The 20,375-nt window shown below is 47.3% G+C and overlaps 4 non-coding genes and 1 pseudogene across 4 annotated transcripts; 1 reads left to right on the top strand and 4 right to left on the bottom strand.

Moving 5' to 3' along the window:
- Window positions 1-7,785: 7,785 nt before the first annotated feature.
- TRNAK-UUU (transfer RNA lysine (anticodon UUU)) lies at window positions 7,786-7,858 on the bottom strand. Its single transcript has one exon. It is a non-coding gene; the product is annotated as a tRNA-Lys (tRNA).
- Window positions 7,859-8,977: 1,119 nt separating this feature from the next.
- TRNAM-CAU (transfer RNA methionine (anticodon CAU)) lies at window positions 8,978-9,049 on the bottom strand. Its single transcript has one exon. It is a non-coding gene; the product is annotated as a tRNA-Met (tRNA).
- A 1,483-nt stretch (window positions 9,050-10,532) lies between these two features.
- Window positions 10,533-10,903, bottom strand: LOC124528500 (60S ribosomal protein L35a-like; annotated as a pseudogene).
- A 6,775-nt stretch (window positions 10,904-17,678) lies between these two features.
- Window positions 17,679-17,784, top strand: TRNAL-CAA (transfer RNA leucine (anticodon CAA)). The gene is made up of 2 exons: window positions 17,679-17,716; window positions 17,739-17,784. It is a non-coding gene; the product is annotated as a tRNA-Leu (tRNA).
- Window positions 17,785-19,520: 1,736 nt separating this feature from the next.
- On the bottom strand, window positions 19,521-19,626 carry TRNAL-CAA (transfer RNA leucine (anticodon CAA)). Its single transcript has 2 exons — window positions 19,589-19,626; window positions 19,521-19,566 (listed from the first exon to the last, which is right to left on the bottom strand). It is a non-coding gene; the product is annotated as a tRNA-Leu (tRNA).
- Window positions 19,627-20,375: the final 749 nt, after the last annotated feature.

A 20,375-nucleotide genomic window follows, 5' to 3' on the forward strand; every position in this document is an offset into this window, starting at 1 on the left:
TACACTAAGAGCTGGAAAGGCACTGATGAAGTTTGGTTGTGGGGAAAGGGAAGGGAGAGTATACAGTCGTCTGATACTGTTGCTCCAGTAAAAATGGAAGGAAATTGTAAAAAGAGGAGGACAAAGCTGTCAAATGACATAATGATGGTGATAACACAAACATACAAACTTTCCAAAAATATTAGAAACGGCAAAATGTCAACATAGCCTCGTTTCCAAAGAGACATTAAAGACCTAAACAAATGGAGAAGTATATAATTTTGTGGTAGGGGGACTTAGTATCTCAAGGATAGCATTTCTCCCTAAAGCGATCTATGAATTCCACATTATTCTAATATTCATCCCAACAATTTTTTCAAGAGCTTGAAAAGATTTCCAAGAGCTTTTTGTAAAATTGTATGTAAGTGTATCGGGCCCATAATAGCAAGGCCACTTTTACTACAGATACGGAGAGGATCGCCTGTAAAGCTTGCAGAACTCATCAGACACTCCAGGAATGAATATATTGTCACATCACAGACACTGGCATAGAACCTCAAATTGGTTAAACAGGACAGAGAGCTCAGGAGATCAGTATTTGGTGTATTGAGAGGGGTGGCATTCAGGGCAGAGGACAGTTCAGGCTACTTAGTAAATGGAGCGAGGAAAAAAATATAGTTTTCTCATGGAGGGAAATATGACATTGGATAAAGATGAACACTAGAAAGATCAAGGATATAAATGGCACAACCAAATTTTAAAGCTCTCAGTAGAGAGTATGTGAATCAGCCAGGAACCTGTATGTGCTAGCCTGGGGAATAATGTGGAGACATTTAATATAGTAAATTTAATAGAATTTAATAATTTGTATAGAAATGTAATATAGTAAATTGTATAGCAAATATAGTAATATAGTAAATTCCGTTAATGATGGAAGAGCTGATGTGGTCAATGGGACAGAGACTATCAATGTAGGAAGCCACACAGGCTAAAAGGCCTGGCTCTCTGGGAGAACTTGAAACCCCCGCAGATTTGCCCTCGAAGGCATTTGATGCCCTGAGGAGATACAGCTGAGACCAAGCAGTGGCGAGTAATACTTTCACTCTGGCTTCTCTCCCCTAATCTCCATCCAGTGCCCAACACTGATTTCAACCCAACCAGAAGTCACCTGACGAGGTAAGTTGAGGACTGCAGCTTACGTGGTCCAGCATCTTCGTGTTAGAAAGCACGAACGAGCCCAGGTCGTGGATAAATCTGAGCACAGACATGCGAGGCCTCCCCTTCTGCTCCTCACCATCCAGTCTCAGCATTTGACTAAAATTTAACTTACATTCAAAAAGCTAATGCTCTGTACGCATGAGGGTGCCCTCAAACCCTTCCAAAAAAAGAAAGGCGAAGCACCATCCTCCTTTTGGAAAGAGGGGAATTGGAATTCTCCAGACCCAAGATCTCATCACACCAGCTCTGTTCTCTGTGAACTGAAGGCAAGGAGAACGTGCAGCTACTCCAGGTTACGGAGCCCGCGGTAGAAAGAGGGGTAGACATGACCTGGTTCCGCCATCTTTTTTTGGCCTCCAATCTCCCACCAGTGCAACTAAGCTGCAGACAGGTGGGAGGTTGGCCTGGGAAACACCGTCTGGGGAGTTGAGCCCTGCTGATGTAGAGAGTAATTCAGAGGATGGGGATCCACCCACAAGTGAGTGAGTGATCCACCCCCATCATGAGAATGTATATTCGAGCAGCAAAGATTGGAAACACTGGTTAAATACGACACAGAAATGCTACAGGGTCAAGACAACTTTGACCGGTTTGTGCATATGAAATTAATAGCTTCTTGTAACCGAATTATAGCTTAAAATGAAAACACAAGTTGTGCGGAGAAAGGTTAACTGCAATTCAAATAATGGAATTGCAAGAAACTAAAGAGAAAAAGAAAACAGTGCACCAAGACCTCCCTTACGTTAGTAAGTCAAGCACGTCAACGCAATAGAAAAACAGGCAGTCAAATAAATAAATAAGTAAACCGGAATTGGGGAGAAAATTCAAGTGTATAAATCCAAACACGCGTAGAGATATTCAACCTCACTGTGATACCAAAATGCAAGCCATTACTTCAACAAACTTATTTCCACTTGATAGGATAAAAATTAAATGTACAGAAGTGACAACCGTTGGAGAAGATTTGAAGACACAGTACCCTTTATACTTTGCCCAAAGAGCCTGTGGTGGTGAACCTCATGTGGGAACTTGCCCGGATCAGATATCTGGCTAAACATTGTTTCTAGGTGTGTCTGTGAGGGTGTTTCTGGATGAAATTAGCCCTTGAATTAGGGGGTTCGGTAAAGCCATTTGCCTTCCCCAATATGGGTGAGCACCATCCCAGCCGCTGAGAGCGTGAATAGGACAAAAGGGCAGAGAAAGACTTGGGCCCTCTGCCTAATTGCTCAAAGCTGGGACACGGGTCTTCTCCTGGCTCCCTGATTCTCAGGCCTTCGGACTCAGGTTGAATTAGGACGGGGCAGACGTTATGGCTTGAATGTTTGGTTATCCCCCAATTCGTAGGTTGAAATCTTGCCCTCCAATGTGATGGTGTTTAGAAGTGGATCCTTTGAGAGGTGACTAGTTCCTGAGTTAGTCCCTACTGGATTGGATTAATGCCCTTTTCAGGAGACCCCGAAGAGCTCCTTCGAGGAAGCTCTCTCTCATCAGACAATTGAAGCTGCTAGCACCTTGATCTTGGACTTCCCAGGCTCTAAAACCGAGGAGTAAATTTCTGTTGTTTAGAAGCCCCCAGTCTGTGGAAATTGTCACAGTAGCCACAAGGGACTAAGACAGGCGTGCGTCTTTACAACTTTGGGAAAACAGTTCTCGTTACCTCCAATGGTTACACATTTATGCAACCTGACAAATCAACACTTTGTCTCCTAGGAACATACTCACACGTTACACAGGCATACTTTGCTCTCTTGAGCCTCGCTTTACGGCTTTTATGACCGTTGTTCTTATAAACTGTAGGTTTGTGGCAACCCTGCGTCCTGCAAATTTGCCGGCACCATTTCTCCAAAGGCATTTGCTCACTTCGTGTCCTTGTGGCACACTTTGGTAATTCTCACAATATTTCAACCTTTTTCGTTATTCTTATATTTGTTGTGGTGATCTGTGATCCATGAGCGTTGAGGCCCCCATCGTAACCGTTTTGGGGTGCCACGAACCGTGCCCAAATACGAGAGCGAAATTAATCGAGAATTGTGTACAGTTTGGCAGTTCCATTGACCGGCCTTCCCCATCTCTCCCCTTCCCTCTTCTCGGGCCTTTCTTTTCCCCGAGACACAACCATGTTGAAATCAGGCCGATCGATAGCCCTACAGCGGCCTCTAAGTGTTCAAGGGGAGGAGGAGTGGGGACCTCACTTTAAATTGAAAGCTGGATGTGATTAAGCTCAGCGAGAAAGGCATGTGGAGAGCCACGGCAGGCCGAAAGCTAGGCCTCTTGTGCCAAACAGTCGGCCAAGTTGTGAATGCAAAGGAAAAGTGAAAAATGTAGCTCCAGCGAACACACAAATGATGAGACGTGACACAGCCTTATTGCTGATGGTGGAGACAGTTCGAGCGGTCCGCATAGAAGATCAAACCAGCCCCAACATTCCCTGAAGCTAAAGCCTTGTCCAGAGAGCAAGGCCCGGACTCTCTTCAATTCCAGGAATGTTGTTCCTGAACCATTGATCAACAAATCTATCTTTCCGCCTCTGGTTTGAAATGCCCTCTTTATCATAGACTAAATGTCCTTATGTGATTTGGTTTATTTCTGGACTTTGTATTTGACCGCACCGATCAATTTGTCCATTCATTTGTGAGTGCCACAATTTTTTTGTAGGTTGATGTTTATCGTTGAATGTTGGGGTCTTCTAAGCGTACTCAGGTCCTCTGCAAAGAGGGATCATTTTACTCCTCTTCCAAATTTTATGTCTCTGATATTTCTCATCTAACTGCATTCCCCATACTGTCAGTAGACAATATTGAGTAGCAGTGGGAGTAGTGACCAGCTGTATTCTTAGTGGAAATGCCCGTAGTGGTTTCCTGTTAAATAAGCTGCTTAAACTGCTGGTTTCAAGATGGGTGTGTGTGTGTGTGTGTGTGTGTTCAGAGAAAGTATTCATTAATTTCTATTTTCTTGAACTTTTAAGTCAGGAACGGGTGTTGAATTTTACCTAATTTTTCAGTATCCGTATCGATGTGGTTTTGGACTGGTGGGGGGCCCAGGGCCGATGGCCTTGAAAGAATTCTTGAGTCGTCTTTGTGCAAAAAGGTGGTTTTATTAAGGCATGGGGACAGGACCGTGGGCAGGAAGAGCGGCTCTGGGGTCGTGAGGAGGGACCGATTGCACACTTGGGAGTTGGGGGACTTAAAGGTAAAAGGGAAGTTTCCAAAATGACTTTCATATGCTAAAGAGGCCTCAGAAGATACCAGAGGCCTGGCTATTGTCAAGCTAAGGTGGTTTTCCCTCTAGCGAAGCATGAACATTAAGACCGTAGGCGTTCCTGGAGGAATGTTATACTCTGCCTGCCTCAAGAATTTGTCAATGAGCTGCAGGTTCTAAGGAAATTTAGTTCTGCCATTTCCTTCTGTCCTTGTTCCCCACACCACTGTGGAGGGGAGGGGCATGTTGGGGCTCCAGGAAACTAAGTCTAGAGGTGTCTGGAGATTGCCTTTTTTCTTGTAAATCATGAAAACACTTACAAACTGATGGAGACTCAAGTCCTGCACGACTGTGATCTCTATCAGTCAACCATTTGTTTTCCCCTTTCTTTCGTTCTTGGGCGACCAGGGGAGCCTGAGGAATGTCACAAAGAGCCCACCCGTCTGGGCAGAGGTGGGGGCGGGGGGGGGAGGTTGGAGGGTGTCACCTTGCCGTATGCTCCTTCATCAGTATCAGAAGAGATCATATGGCTTTCCCCTTTACATCTATTAATGTGATATATCCTTATCCTTTAATGGACTTCATAAAAATGGGACAATCTTGAATTCCTGGACTAAATCTCACTCTGTCAGAATGGTGTTGGACTCTGTTTGCTAATGTCAGTATTTTCAGATTGATATTCGTGTATGATCATCACATGTACATTTTTTTACTGTTAGGTTCAGACATTAATGCTATAATTGCTTCATAAAAAGAATTAGAAGGTATTCCTTCATGTTCTATGTCCTAGAATAATTTATGTAGCACTCAGACTATCTGATGTTTGTAGATTTGACAGAATTCTTCTCAAGACCATTTGGGCCTGGTGGTTTTTTGTGGAGTAGTACCTTGATAACGTTCTCTGTTTTATGGCACATAGTCTAAGTTTTCTGCTGATGTAGTCTTGATTTTGGTAAACCGCATTTCTGTAGGACTCATCTGTTTCATCTAGGTTTTCAAATATATCTCAAAGGGGTTTGCAAAATATTTTTATAATGTTGACAACATCTCTTTGTTTTCCATGTTGATTTCCCTTCAGCGTTTCTTAGGTCTGTTTTCTCCTTTTTCTCATGATTAAATTAGCCATTAGTTTGCCTTAAGTTATTTTTTTTCCAGAAATTCAGGATTTTGATTTTATTCTATTTTCTACCACACTGTTTTCTGCACTTTATTTTTCTCATTTTCTTCCTTGTGTTTTCGTCTGTTAATTTTGTTGATATTATTCTGGTTTTTTCAACTGACTGTTTATTGTATTTGTTTCCATTCTTATTGACAAGGAGTTTCACAGAGTACCATGAACTGAGGGGCTCATAAACAACAAAAATCCATTTTTCACAGTTCCAGAGGTTGGAGGTCCAAGACTGGCGGTGCCAGTGTGGCTGGGGTCTGGTGAGAGCCCTCCTCCGGGTTGTTTTCTTGTATCCTCACAGGGCAAAGAGGGCTAGAGAGCACTCAGGGCTTCCTTTTGTAAGTCACTAATGTCATTCACCCTCCTGACCCAATTACCTCCCAAACACCCCACATCCCAATATATCACACTGGGGTTTAGAATTTCAACATATGAATTTGGGGGGGGGGTACAAACATTCAGTTCATTGCAAGGATTGCTATCTTCCTGTTATCACTACTTTAAATGAACCCCCCCCATTCTGTTATGTAGTGTTTTCTTGTTGTGTTAACACGTCTAAGATAGAGATACACAATGAACAATTAATTAACAATTAACAATTGAAACAAAAGCCAAAACTTTATAGTAAAATAGTAAAAAGATGTTAATAGACAATTTTTTAAGATATAAAAAAAGTCCCTAGGGGCTCCTGGGTGGCTCAGGTCATGATCTCATGGTTTGTGGTTTCCCATGTCGGGCTCTGTGCTGACAGCTGGGAGCCCGGAGCCTGCTTCAGATTCTGTGTCTCCCTCTCTCTCTGCCCTCCCCTACTTGCGCTCTGTCTCTCTCTCTCTCAAAAATAAACAAGTGTTAAAAAAATTTTTAAAGTCCCTTATACATATAAAAGTATATCCGAACTCTAACAGATAAAGAAATGCAAATTCACGCCAAACTGAGATGCCATTTTTCTGCTATTAGATTTACAAAAATTAAAAGGTATGTCAAAGCTATGGGGAACAGGCAGTCTTACTGCTGGTGGGAATAGAAATTGATATAACCGTTATGGAGGGGAATTGGGGCATATCTAACAAGATCACATAGGCATTCATCATTTCTCCCAACAATCCCAAACCTAATGACCTCCCCTGAAAACTTACCTTCAACAGAATGAAAACACACGTGCGCATATTATTTGTAACTGCGAACAACCGAAATGCCCAAACAGAAGAACGTGGTTAAATAAAGCATTACTTTCACACAACGGGGTATGTCTGCGGCTGTAACAATGTAAGACCAGGGAAGATCTCGATGAACTGACATAGAGTGATCTCTAGGGTCTTTTGGTAAGTGAAAAGATGAAGTGCCAATCAACATCTGTGGTATAGTTTCTTTAGGAAAGAAGAGGAAATTTTAAAATTGTGTATCTGCTTGTTTGTTCAGGAAAAGGTACAGGAAGGATAGGCCGAGTGGGGACTGATTGCCCACAGAGAGAAGGTGGGAATGAGCAGAGAGAGGGAAGGAAAACCAAAGAACCGCTGAGGCGAGTGACATTTCTCCGAGTATCTCCGCATGGTTTTGACTTTTAGAACGATATCGTCCCTGTGCCTACAAAAATAATAAAATAAACAAGGGTAGGGTAGAGATGCAACATGGCATGAACCTGATTATTTCAAATGAATAATATAACAACGAAAAAAGTAGAGACCCAACACAATGAACTTAAGTGCAGTATTTATACTACCTGTCGTCAGGCTAAAAACATAAAAAAATTAGAAAACCAGTAAATTCTCAGTACCTTGGGTTCCCAGGGCCGTGGTTTAACGCACACACACCATGCACTTAAAAGCCCATGATCAGGGCCTTTAACCATAATGCAAATCCCTGGATAAGAACCGAAACTTTTTAATGTAAAGACAAAAAAGCAGCTAAGACCATTTCAAAATGTGTTCGCGTATGGCTTTTCAGCCAGGCGCTTTTAAGGTGCCACAAACTGTCCGTGTAGGAAGAGTTGGCCCAAACTGTGTCACCTCGGAGACAGACCGCAAAGACTCTCTTCCCTTCCTGACAGGCTTCGCTCCGAGATTAATGAGTCGTGTCAAAGGAACGTGAAAACAGACAAATGTGATTAATGAAAGACCAAAAACGCAAACTCTTGCAAGGATATGCCTTGGTCTGTTTCGGCTGTTGTGGAGACCCCGCTCCAGAGATGTTGTAGGCCTAACTGAAATAAAACAGCGACAGGCCGCCTGAACAGGGACTTGAACCCTGGACCCTCAGATTAAAAGTCTGATGCTCTACCGACTGAGCTACCCAGGCTTCGCGGAAAGATCCCTAATTCACTGCATATAATGACTAAGGGCTCCAAGAAGTGCGAGTGATGCCCGTGACTCCAGAGATCACTGGCGTCCCCCAGCTGCGCCGCTCACACAGTCCGGGCCTCAGCGCTGCCGCTGAGCTCGACGGCATTGAGCGCTGCATTTCTTCGCGACGCAAGTATTGGGTGTATTTACTGCAGGGGGCGTGGGAGCAAAGTCGCTTGGGAACAGGGGGGATCCGTCTGGTGGGAAGGAATATTCCTGCAGGAGAGGATTGCAGGCAGAGCCCCCGGAGCCGGCCTGGGCGTGGACGCGCAGGTGTCCCCACGGCTCACCGCGAGGAGGAAGCGCGGGTTCCACCAGCGACTTCCGAAAATGGGAGGAAACTTAGGAGAGCCAAACGTTGGGTAAAGAACGAAGGTTGTGGCACAGGGCAGAGGTTTAATTCCCGTTGCTTCCAGCAGTGTTTTCCTTCGGCGTCGGGGTCCCCGGGCTGTGAGGGTGGAGCAGCGGGCAAACACGCGACCGCCTCTTCTAAGACGGGCTTCTGTCCGGGACGCGCCGCAGTGTCCAAGTCGTTCCTCGCCTTCCGTCACGTTCCTTCCCTCCACCCCTCCAGGTCTCCCCCACACCTGTCCGACCTCCCTTTGTCAGTGCTGTCATTCTTGCGCCCACTCGTCCGACGCGGCAGGGACGTGAACCCCGGGCAGTGCACCGCCCCCTCCCCAGCGACGCTCGGGAGTCCGCTTGCGTCCTCGCCCTGCTGTTTTTACCTCCACGTTCGGTCCTGAGCTCCGTCCTGTGTACGGGAGGGACGGACCAGGCAGATGCGAGCGCGTGCGCGGCGTCACCGCAGGTCTTCGTGCGTGCACGACACGTGGTCGCACCTCGGCAGGGGCCAAGACGCGGGGACCATAAACGGGATGACGCGTCCCTTCCCAGTATGGGGTGAGCGTCAAAAATGTTAATAAAGACATGCTTTTGATAACGGCCAATTTCCAACAAGATCCAAAAGAGATCAAGAAAGGTAAGGTAGTAGTGTCACTGTCACGAGCGGCCTTGGTGTTCGTGCGGATCTTGGAGCTGGAGAGGGCAGTGTGCGGATTGAATAAAAACACGCTAGCAGAGGATGGTTTCGATCCATCGACCTCTGGGTTATGGGCCCAGCACGCTTCCGCTGCGCCACTCTGCTACCTGCGGCGACAGCGGCCTAGACTCTCACTAATTAGTACGTCTTTTCGGGTGTCTACACTCTTCTCCGCCGGCTCTTCCACCGCCTTCCACTCGGGGTCCACCGCACATTTCCTTCTCAGACCTGCGACCACAGGGAATCCCTCCCACGTCCGCGCCTTTGTACACACTCAGAAAACCCAGGGTCCGCAGCCCTTTCTCGGGAGCCCGCGTGGAGTTCTGGCGGGGGGTTCAAAGCTCGGAGCTCTCGCGCCATAACCTGCGCGCTCGTGGACCCGAAACTAGGTCGCCCTGCACCTCCGCCACCCAGGAGGGGGCAGGGGCGTGGGGCAGAGCCTGGGCTCGCTAGAGGGGAGGGGCGGGGCAGAGGGAGGGCAAGGATGGGGTGGGGACCCGGCTAGGGCAGAGAGAAGGGCAGGCTGGGACGGGGGCGGGGCGAGAGCGGAGGGAGGGGAGGGAGGGGGGCTGGGCGGGGTAGAGGGAGGGGCGCGCGAGGCGGGGGCGGAGCGAAGGCAGAGGGAGGGGGCGGGGCGGAGCGAGGGGAAGTGGGCGGGGCATGCCGGGGTTGGGGGCGAGAGCGGAGGGAGGGTCGGGGGCAGAGGGCGGGGCAGAGGGAGGAGCCACAAGCGCTACTTGCAGAACCTCCATTACCCGGGTTGCAGGGAAGGGGCGAGCGCAGGACTCACAGGAGGCTCCGTGCCCTCCTCCCCTGCAGCGGGACGTCCTGCCTACACGAAATCTCCAATCTCTGGTCCCGACACTGAGTTGGTGTTCGGGAGAGAGTCTGTACGTATGTTGTGACCTTGGAGCAGAAAGCGAGGCCCGGATCGCTTTCTAGTTATGTCTGGACCCGTTTCTGCCAGCGAGGCCTGGTTCTTCCCGACCAAGACTCCTGCCAAGCTGTTTCCAAACTTTTCCATGTCCTCATTTCTTACCTGACACCCTTTCGCTCTTCTTTCTTGTCCCTCTCATCGACCGTCTCTTCTTTCTCCCACCTTCCAGGGATGCCCCGAGAGCGTCGTTGAAAGACTGTCTCCTACGCAGAAGTATATGAAGCCGCCTCTCAGTTCGCGCAGGTGTTTCCGTCCTTCCTCCAGGCTCTTGGCCTTGGAGCTACAGAGCCCAAGGGGATCCTACTTTGCTGGGATCTTCGCTCACATCTGAGCCCATGGCCACCTGCTGCGTACTTATTCAAAACCAGACTTCTCTCCTTTCAGCTTCATGGTTAAATGTTATATTCGTTCGTATGATTTGAATTGCTCCAAAGTTAAAAAGCAAAAAAAAAAAGTCTGGAACGTAGAAGGCGCCTGCTACTGGAGAGGTAGCATTTCCCCCCACCTTTCGTTCTGAGTGGAAGCCAAGGTAACTTTGTGGTTCTCCTGGGGAGAGGTCACATTTGTAAGTGGATTTTTACAAAGGCAAGTTATCAATACTTCAGCCTTCTTTTTTTTTTTTTTTAACAAAAATACAAGACAACAAATCTCCACCTTTATTTATTTACTTTTCAGTTAGTTTAAATCCTTGAGGGGTACAGCATCACACGGATTTTGTGGCCAATGGCTTTAGCAGGAAGGTTGCTTCGGAATTTGGCACGAACCATGCCACTGTTTCCATGAGCATGAGTCACTTTTCCCCAGATTCCTCTGGTTTTATTCGGTTTGCCACAGGGAGTCACTGTGTTGTTCTTTGCTTTGTACACATAAGCACATCTCTTGCCTAGATAGAATTCAGTTTCCTCTCGAGCATAAACACCTTCAATTTTAAGAAGAGTTGTGTGCTCCCTCTGGTTCCGGAGACCTCGCCTACAGCCAGCAAAAATGGCTTTGGATCACAGCCTTCCAGACGTGTTTGTCATTTCAGGAGTCCGGTTCCTAGCAGGCCTCCACGGGTTCCAAGACAGCGGAAAGAGGATAGATACTTCAGGCTTCTTAAGGAACCGTTTCTATCGCCCACTCCTTACTGCCTCATCGTCAGCTTCAGAACCGTCTTCCAGTTTCTATTCAGTTACTTAGAAAGGTCTGATTGAGAAGGCCCAAGTCACGATCACAGTTCAGCTCCAGCTGGAAGCCGCTAGAACCTCAGCTGATACTTCACCCCCAGAGGGACTCAGCCATTATTTCTCTCAAGGTTCTGAATATGGTATGTGATTCCCAAGAGGGCCGGATTTATGGGCCTGAACCAATGCAGTCACACAGCGCACCGTCACCCCCAAACCCACACTTAGAAGGGCTCTGTCTTGGGGTTTGTGCTCTGCAGATGCCGTCTTGAAATTCTTAAGAGTTTTCCCTTTAAATATGTTTCGTGATGCTCACTGGGGCACGGAGCGTGTTGAGGCTGGGGCTCTCGTTGAAGCCTGGGCTCTCCTGGCTCTTCCCTCCCAGAGAAGGGTTTGTGCCAATTTGCCCTTCCCACTCCCCTTCCTGACCCCCTCCCTCCAGCAGTAAGCTCCCTAGGAGATCTGGGGGGAAAGGTTGTAGTCTCGCAGCTGGCATTACCGGGGGACGCTGGGTGGGAGTCTTGGTGGGAGTGAGCCTCTAGCCCACCCCCATGGGGGTATATTTTAGTAATTTTAACAGCACATTTCTCCCGCTCTTTGAGCCAGGGGTCCCCATTTTCCTTTGTCATTGGGTCCCGTAAATTATGTAGCTGGTCCATCTCCCCCAGTTTCCCAGGGCTCCCGTTCTCTTTCCTGGCCTCTCCATGGCCTTCTTTGCTATCTTGCTCTCACTTTTGGAAAGTCAGGACCTGAATTTTCAACGAGGGAGCCTGGTGTTTTCAAGGGGAGAGTGCGGAGTCTTCATTTTGAAATCCCACTGCTGAAGATTTTTCCTGCGGTAGATTTTTTTTTTTTTTTTAACGTGGCCATCTACATGGAAGTGTACGGAACTGACCTTGAAGTGAATTTCGTTCCAGAGTGAAGACAAAATATAACTCAACGGTGAAGACAGAGGTTGACAATTTTGACTACATGAAAGTTAAGAAGTGTTCTTTTAAAAATCATGCTCAACACTCTAAGGGTAAACAGAAATATACGAATAAAGAGAGAAAAACTAGACTAAATCTAGTGAATATTCCGGAAGCAGTATGACAGAGTTTAAGAGGTGGAAAATATGAAAGACTAATAAAGAGGCATGGAAAACAGATTAAAAGGTTCAAACAAGAACGAGAACAGCTGTGCTTTGATTGTAGAACCAGCCAGTGATGGTTTAATGTTAGTCGACAGATCCTGAGATTAAAATATTTCATAATAGGTATTCTTTCTGTTAGCATAAGAAGATAGCACGATGCCTCTTAAAAGAAAGAAAAAAATATAATCTCCAGAAAGTTACATATTAAAAGCTAAAAGTGAAATAGGACGTGAGTATGTTAACGTAATTTTATGCAACAAAAAGACAAGATAATGAAAGGAAGAATAGTAGAATTACAAGCCAGTGAAATTTTGCCTCCAATTACCATAAAGCAAACTTTCTTTGGCACTGGAGGTATTATTTATATTTCATCGTTTTTAAGTTTTTTAGTTTTTTATTTATGTTGAGAGAGACAGAGACAGCACAAGTGAGGGAGGGGCAGATACTGCAGTCTTGTTTTAATCAACAAACATTCAATAAGTACAATAGGAGAAAATGTCTTGAGTCAACGGAAAACCGCATTCTCTCAGAGAATCCCCTCTGGGTTATCTAATTCTGATTCACTCAATTCGGTAATTGCGAATACCTGGGAGCAATGGAAAATAATTCTTGTCTATAGACATACAAACTCTGTCTTGGACAGCAGAGGTTCAGATGACTTCCCTTCCCTGCTGTGCCAAAAGCTAGGGTCACATTTTCACATTTATTTCAGTATTCCTGAGCTATAAATATACCTACTCTTTGGATTCTCTTTTAAACTGATAAAATATGCTGGATTCCTGTATTATGAGTTAAATAAAGCCTTTAACGTACGGTGGTTCTTATATCTGTATGAGCTACGGCTTTACTTTTATTGAAACTCATCTTTTCACTGCTATGTGTCAGACACAGTTCTAAGCAGTGAGAATAAGAAACTAAACTTTTGTCTTCAGAGAGCTTATTTTCTAGTGACACATAAAGTAAGTGTTGAACAATTATTCTGTAAAGACCTTTTACATCAATGAAGATATTTATTGTCTCAGTATTGAATTAGCCTATTAACCTTAAAAACAAAAACTGCCTATTATTTTTACCAGCGAAAGATGGGTTTATTTGGGAATAAAAGAGAATTGCAATCTGGCAAAACCATAGGCAAGTCCAGGGAACAAAGGAGAAATGTGCTTTTTTAAGCAGAAAAGGGGTGAGCTGGGAAGGCAGTTCCAAACCAATGGTTTGTTGGAGCAAACCGGAAGTTGAAGCATGGTGGCTTCTCATTGGCTGGGCTGGGGGGGTGGACAGGAAGAACGTGTCTTCCCGGGGCTGGAATAGTAGAGTGGTGTCCATTTGCAAGGTCGAGTCTGTGCAAGGTTAAGTCCCTGTCTTCCTGTTGGGGCTGCAGTTGGCATGGTTGGGCTGAAAGTGGTCCCGGGTAGACTGGGGAGCCCATCCCCAGGACGTCCCCGAAGGCTCTCGGTCTTGTCACAAGAAAGCATTCAAGGACAGACCAGACACAACGGTTGAGGGGTGCAAGTAGGAAGTTCATTAAAGTGGGAGCACACTAGAGATGTGAGAGCAAGTGAGCTCAGGGGAGAGCCGCCGTCAGGGGCTGGGTGTCTAGCTTTTACTGACAGTCGTTAACTAGGGGATGGAATATGTAGGATTTTTTTGGTGGGGGGTAGGGTTTGGGGGGCCTTTTCTCCCTTATTTGGTGAGGGTTTCTGGCCTGTCTGGTGCCATCTGGCTTCTCGTGGCTTTGTTTCGGAGTGTGACCAGGACCGGCCTCTGACTTCCTTCCTGCTGGCCTCCAGACATCCTGTTAGAACCTAACTGACTGCTTACTCTACCAGTATGGAGTTAGTTCGTCAATCAGTCAAATCGTGGAGTCTTTCATGACCTTGGCCAAATCTCTGGTCTGCTAGGTTTTGACTGTTTCAGTTGACTTGTACATTGTATTGGGCTTGAGAAACAAATATTACATGCTGATTTTGAATTCCCTTCACACTGATGGGGGAGTGTGGGGCAAGCTGAGGGCAAAGTACAGGCTGGCACACCCCCGCCCCCAGGTGGGATACAGGTGATATTCCCAGGACACTCCTGGCTACCCAAGAACAAAGGAAAGGGGTGTAAGTGCTGGCCACGGTGATGTGGGAAACTAAGGCAGATGAAAAATTAAATTCCCTTACTGCCTACAGCCCACTAACATTCCTTGAAACTGGCAGAGTGACCTCCCTCTAGGAGTTCAGCTGCCTCGATGATGACACTTTGCTGGGGGCAAAAGAGAACCTTAGCTTAACATTATCCCAACCTCTAGGATCCTGTAAGTCTACTTCCTTGATCTCAACTGCCCCTAGATAGATGCTGGCAATCAGACTCCAAGCTTATGGCCCCTGGTATACATCTGAAGGGTCTCATGACTGAGGTTTTATTAAACGGCAGTTAGTGGCATTTCCTTAGCAACAGCCAGTCCCTCAAAGTCCTAGAAACCTTGCTTCCAAAATTCCTTAGAGACTTAACCTATCCCTGACCCCCTCCCAGCCTGAGGGTATATAATGAGTTACCTGTCACAACCCCATGCAGCTCTTCCTGCCCATGGGTCCTGTCCCCATGCTTTAATAAAATCACCTTTTTTTGCACCAAGGATGTGTCTTCAAGAGTTTTTTCTTGATTGTCGGCTCTGGACCACCCCACCATCACCCCAAAACGTCATCAACACTACATACATCTGATAGTTTAAATAATCAAATAGGGACGGATAGAAAAAAAAAAAGATGCAGAACAAAAGAAGAAGAATACATTTGTTTTTATTAATTTTGGGAACACACGAGTCCATTAGAAAGTGTAGGGAAGGAAAAATTTTCCTTCTATCCTCTAGGTTCTTTTGGCTGGTCCGTTAATTAAATTGACATAGGACAGATCAATAGGAGAAAACACACTTAATTTCATACATATGGGAGACCCAAAGTCAAGAGACTCGGGGGCAAGTTGATTTATATGCCATTCTGAGCTAAGGAATGGGACAGGGGTTGGGCTTCAACAAGAAGGAAGACGACTCACAGGAAGATGGGCAGAGCAAACGTTTGGAAAACAAATATCTGTCATGTGGTGCAAAGACAATGGGACACAGGAAGGACTTAGAACAAACAGGCCCTGTGAGCTCCCCCCAGCTCACCACGCCTGTTCCACACTTTGCAGTCTTTTCTGCTAATTGCTCTCTTCCTGGGCCAGGCCTTCTATCTACATTTTTCAGGCAGTTGAGTCAAATGCCAAAGTGGCACACCCTGGGGTGGCCTATTCTGCTCCCCTGGAAAAGCATGTAGACTAAGGAAAGCATAAAAGATTTTAAAGTGTTCTGCCTGACCACAGTACTGAAATTAAATACATATATCCCATTTTATACATAGGTAAACTGAGACAAGAGTCAGAACACAGTGACCTGATCAAACACGTCTCCCTCTCCACTCTCTTAATTAGCTTACTGTTAATCAGCTTGTATAAGATTTCACATGTGTCAAAAAATCATCAGAGACATAAAAATGGACAACAGAAATTGTTGGGTCCTTGCCTTAGTGAAGTGCTGGGCATGGTCTAGCAGACCCTCTGGGAATTATCCAGTTTTATACGAATGGGCACCTTGGGCTGACTTTCTATTCACGAGGCTATTCTAGAACTCTATGGTGGTAGAGGTTAACTTATTAAAACAAACAATTTTGCAAGTGCTTCTTGTCTACATCACTGCAAAGGATTTTGCACGCTTGGAATACAATTCTGTCCAGGAGGAGAGAGGACCCCAAACACTGAGCTTTATTGTGCTATAGGATATTAACCAGTTTTGCACCTGTTAGAATTGACTTCAGCCTTTCTGATTGTGTGTGGTCTGTTCTTCCCATTCTCCTTGGAAACATTTCTAACTGTTTACTCATTAACTAGTGAGACATAGGAAACCTTTGACATTGTGTTCATAAGATATGTTTAAAAGTCAAGTTTTCAGGTTTTTAAAAAAGGACTTTATTTGCCAAGTAACCTCCACACCCCACATCGGGCTCAAACCCACAACCTCAAGATCAAGAGTCACAGGCTCTATCAACTGAGCCAGCCTGGCACCCCAAGGCCTTGCCTTTTCATCTGATTGGTAACACCAATACATTGGGAGAGTTTCCAAGAGAGAAGGAGGAAGAAGTCCTGACTGAGATGTCAAGGGCATCTTGAGAGAGCACACCGCCCAAGGTGGGCAGGCGAAGTCTGAAAACAAGTTCATTGGCAGAAAGGAGGACTCGCAGCACATTTTCCAAGTGTTTGGAAGATAGAACACCACAGTTCAGAAAGGGCAGTGGAGCAGGGGATTGGAGTTGTTGCTGCACCAGCCTAGTGCCACGTTAGCCAATAGAAAAGTGAAGGTGACCGGCGTCTTGAGCAGCGGCCACTTGTCACATGGTTTGCTGGGGTGGGGTGGGGCCCTACATGAAGTCTCCTTAATCCCTGGAGGATCTCGAGGGAGGACTTGTTCCCTAAATGTAGGGGTGGAGGACACGTTCACAGATGGCCCGAGTCATGCAGAGCGATCCCACACCACACTTTTGTGAGTCACGGGGCTTCAGGCACACACATCTGATTCAAGACCTTCACGTTTTCCACTACTTTGCGTTGCCTTGGAGACAGTATTTGGGGTGCTCTCTGTGAAGACCGACACCAACCCAAACCAGACAACTATCCCCCCCCCCCCGGCCCCCCCGCCCCGGCCCCCCACGGCCGTGCGCACAGACTAGGATCCTGGCACAGCTGTCTGCCAGTCGGGGCCTGCATGTTTCGGGGGTCCTCGTGGGAAACGAAAGTTTCTGCAGGCCATTAACTGAGGGAACTGACCAAGAACGCTCCTATGGGGCAGCAGGAAACGGGAACATTGGTCGAGGCAGGAGGGATTTAAAAGACAACGTCTTTTTCAACTCAGGAGAGATTGTGAAGCCAGTCGTCCGTGCCCTCCTACTTCTCTCATTCTGCCTCCTATGATGAGGCGCGCCCCGCATCACATCCCTTCTCGCCCTGCAGGCCGAAGGAATGGAAGGGGAGAGGAGAGGGGAGCCAGGAGGTGGCCCCGGGGGACCCTGGGGAGGGAACCCGAGGGCCGCGCAGGGACGTTCAAGGCTCCCCCGCGCCCTGGCCGGAGCCGGTGAGACGCGAAAACACCGCTGCGCCCTGGGGCCGGCTCCCCGCGGGAAAGCTCGTGCAGATGAAGGCGCGGGAGGGTCCGTGACCGTCCAGGGAAGCCCCCGAGGCACGGCGGGCGCACCCCGGCCCTGGTAGCACCTGCAGCCGCACCCCACGCCCTAGACGGGTCCTGCAGGCAGGCCCCCGGGACGCGCGCCTTCACCCCGCCGCCAGCGCGCAACTCCCCGCACCGCTCGTCCGCTTGTGCCTTCGGGTTTGCGGGTGCTTCGCCCCCGTACTTTCTGGAAACAGAGCCCCCCCCTTCCTGCACGGAAGGGCCTCGGTCATTAATGGTCCTTACCCTCCAAGGCTGCACGGTTCGTCAGGATGGCCGAGTGGTCTAAGGCGCCAGACTCAAGCTTCCGCTTCCCACCCCGGGGCTTCTGGTCTCCGCGTGGAGGCGTGGGTTCGAATCCCACTCCTGACAATGCTCGTTTTGGTTCTTGCCTCACTCATCATCACCCTTTGGTCCCAGGGCTCACTCAGAATGGGAGGAAAATTTTGCAAGCCATGTACTGGCTAAGGGGTTAATATTCAAAGTTTGTAAAGAATTCATACAACTTAATAACAAAGTAGCAACCGATCTGATTTAAAAACGGGCGGAGGAACTAAATAGACATTTGCCCAAAGACGACGTCCGAATGGACAACAGGCAAATGAGAAGGTTCTCAACATCACTAGCTGTCAGGGAAATGCGAATCCAACCCACAATGTGATATCACCTCACACCTGTTAGAACAGCCAGCCTCAGGAAGAGGCTGTTGAAGGAAGGATGTGGAGAAAAGGGGGCCCTGGCTCACTGCTGGTGGGGGTGCAAACGGGGACAGCCGCTGCCGGAAACAGGGTGGAGTTTCCTCAAAAAAAGAAAGAAAGAAAAATAGAACTCTCATATGACACAGAAATGCCACTTCTGGGTATTTACTCAAAGGAAATAAAAACAGCATTGAAGAGACATAGGCACTCCCATGTTTAGTGCAGTATTATGCATAATAGCGCAGATATGGAAGTGCCCCCCTTTGTCAATGCGTGAATGGATCAAGATGTGAGAGATATATATCTATACGTATATAATAGAAGAGTATTCAGCCAGGAGAAAAAAGGGAAATTCTGCCATTTGAATCAACATGGATAGACCCTGAGTATATTATGCTAAGTGACATGAGTCAGAGAGAGAAAGACAAATACTACATATAGGAGATATGTGGAATTAAAAACAAAATTGTGTCAGCAGAGAGTGGAGTGGTGGAATCCAGGAGCTGGGGGTGGGGGTGGGTGGGAGAGATACTCTAGGGTGTATATTTGCAACTAGTAGATAAATGAGTCCTGGAACCCTAAAAGACAGCACAGTGATTATAAACAACAAAACTGTGTTATGAACATTAAACTTGTCAAGAACCGAGATGCTGATTGTTGTCAGCACTAGAAGAAATGGTAATTATGTGGCCAGCTAAGAACTCTGTTGTACACCTTAAGTGTTACACGATATTGAGCTTACACAATATTGTGTGTCAGATATCTCTCTATTTTGAACACAGAAAAAAAACTACTACAATGACTTTCCTAGGCAAGGCCAGCGGTGGAGCTGAGCTGGAATCCCACCGAGACACATCCCTGCCGGAGAAGTTGCTGGATAGTAATTCAGTAACAGGGGGACAAACTCGTATTCAATAGCAAAGCTGCAAACATCTAAGATCTGAAATTTCAGACCAAGATGTTAGCCTACGCAGAACTTCATAGAATGCATTTTTTTTTTTACCTTCAATAAATGAATCACATAAATCACATAACCCTGAGATAAAATCTCAGAGGGAGCTCTTACTGTTAGTGAGCGTATTTGCACAGCGAGGCCACTTCTCCGCGATTGCTGACTTAAAGGTTTTCGCTCTCAGAGTTCACAGGCGGCACTGCAGACTTTGGGACGGAACTTTGGAACAGGTGCTTTTCCGCTCGCGGGTTCAGTAATTCTCTCCTCAGTAAAAAACCCCTCCCGCCTGCGGATGACTCGCCCACCCGCGCACGCGGTTCCAGTTTCTGGGAAGAGGGAAGGGGTTGCGTCCAAATGTCCGTGAAAACACCCCCGTACTCTCTTTGTGGCCGGTTAGTTAGTCGCAGGCGGTTACGGGGGAGAATTTTGAATCCACGGAGAGAGGAACAAAACGGAAGTGTCAGAAGTGGGATTCGAACCCACGCCTCCATGCGGAGACCAGAAGCCCCAGAGCGGGAAGCGGAAGCTTGAGTCTGGCGCCTTAGACCACTCGGCCATCCTGACACCGCGGCGTGGCGCCTGCCAGATCTGCTACTTGAGGTGCTTCCGCGCGTGCCCCGGGGCTCAGCGCCCGCGGCGTCTCGCGGAGCGACTGGGCGAGGCGCGGGCGAGGCGCGGGTTCGGAACCCAGAGACGCGACCGCGGGGGAGGACGGCGCCCGAGCCGCCCTTAACCTTTCATCTCGCCCGCCGGTTCACTCACCAGCGCTGTCTTCCGCCCTGCGGGGTCGCTTGGGCGCTGCAGGACAGTCCTGCCCCTCCTTTCTCCACGGCTCTCGGGTGCTTTTCGGTAAAAATGACCCACCTTGGGCGGCAGCAGCTAGTCTGAAACATGTTTGCCTTGGGTGGCTGGAAAAACACCAGCTGACGGTGAAAATGAAATAGCCAAGAAGGAAAAGAAGTAACCTTGGTGCAACTACCGTTCTGGGACTAAGCCGTGAAAGAGAGAAGCACTTTCAAATTCCGATAAACAGGAGTATCGACAGGTTCCTGTAATCAGACCGCAAGGGTCTAGATCCATACAGCACATTTACATTTGTAAGACATCACTTTTAAATCTGTGATTTCTTCATCTATTACTCTAAAGCTGCGTGGGAAATACCTTTTTTAAAAGGTGGGTTATTATTTGTAGATTTGACTCTTTTTAATGTGATCATGTTTCAGCACGGCAGTGACAACAGTATCGAAAATTAAGTGCATATCTTAATGTATGCATATGTTGAATTTTTGCACTCGGCCTATACCGGTTTGAGG

This window comes from Lynx rufus, unplaced genomic scaffold (assembly GCF_022079265.1).
Source record: "Lynx rufus isolate CCGP_SWC_20201006 ecotype Redwood Valley unplaced genomic scaffold, mLynRuf1.p SCAF_6, whole genome shotgun sequence".
Classification (NCBI taxonomy): Eukaryota; Metazoa; Chordata; class Mammalia; order Carnivora; family Felidae; genus Lynx; species Lynx rufus.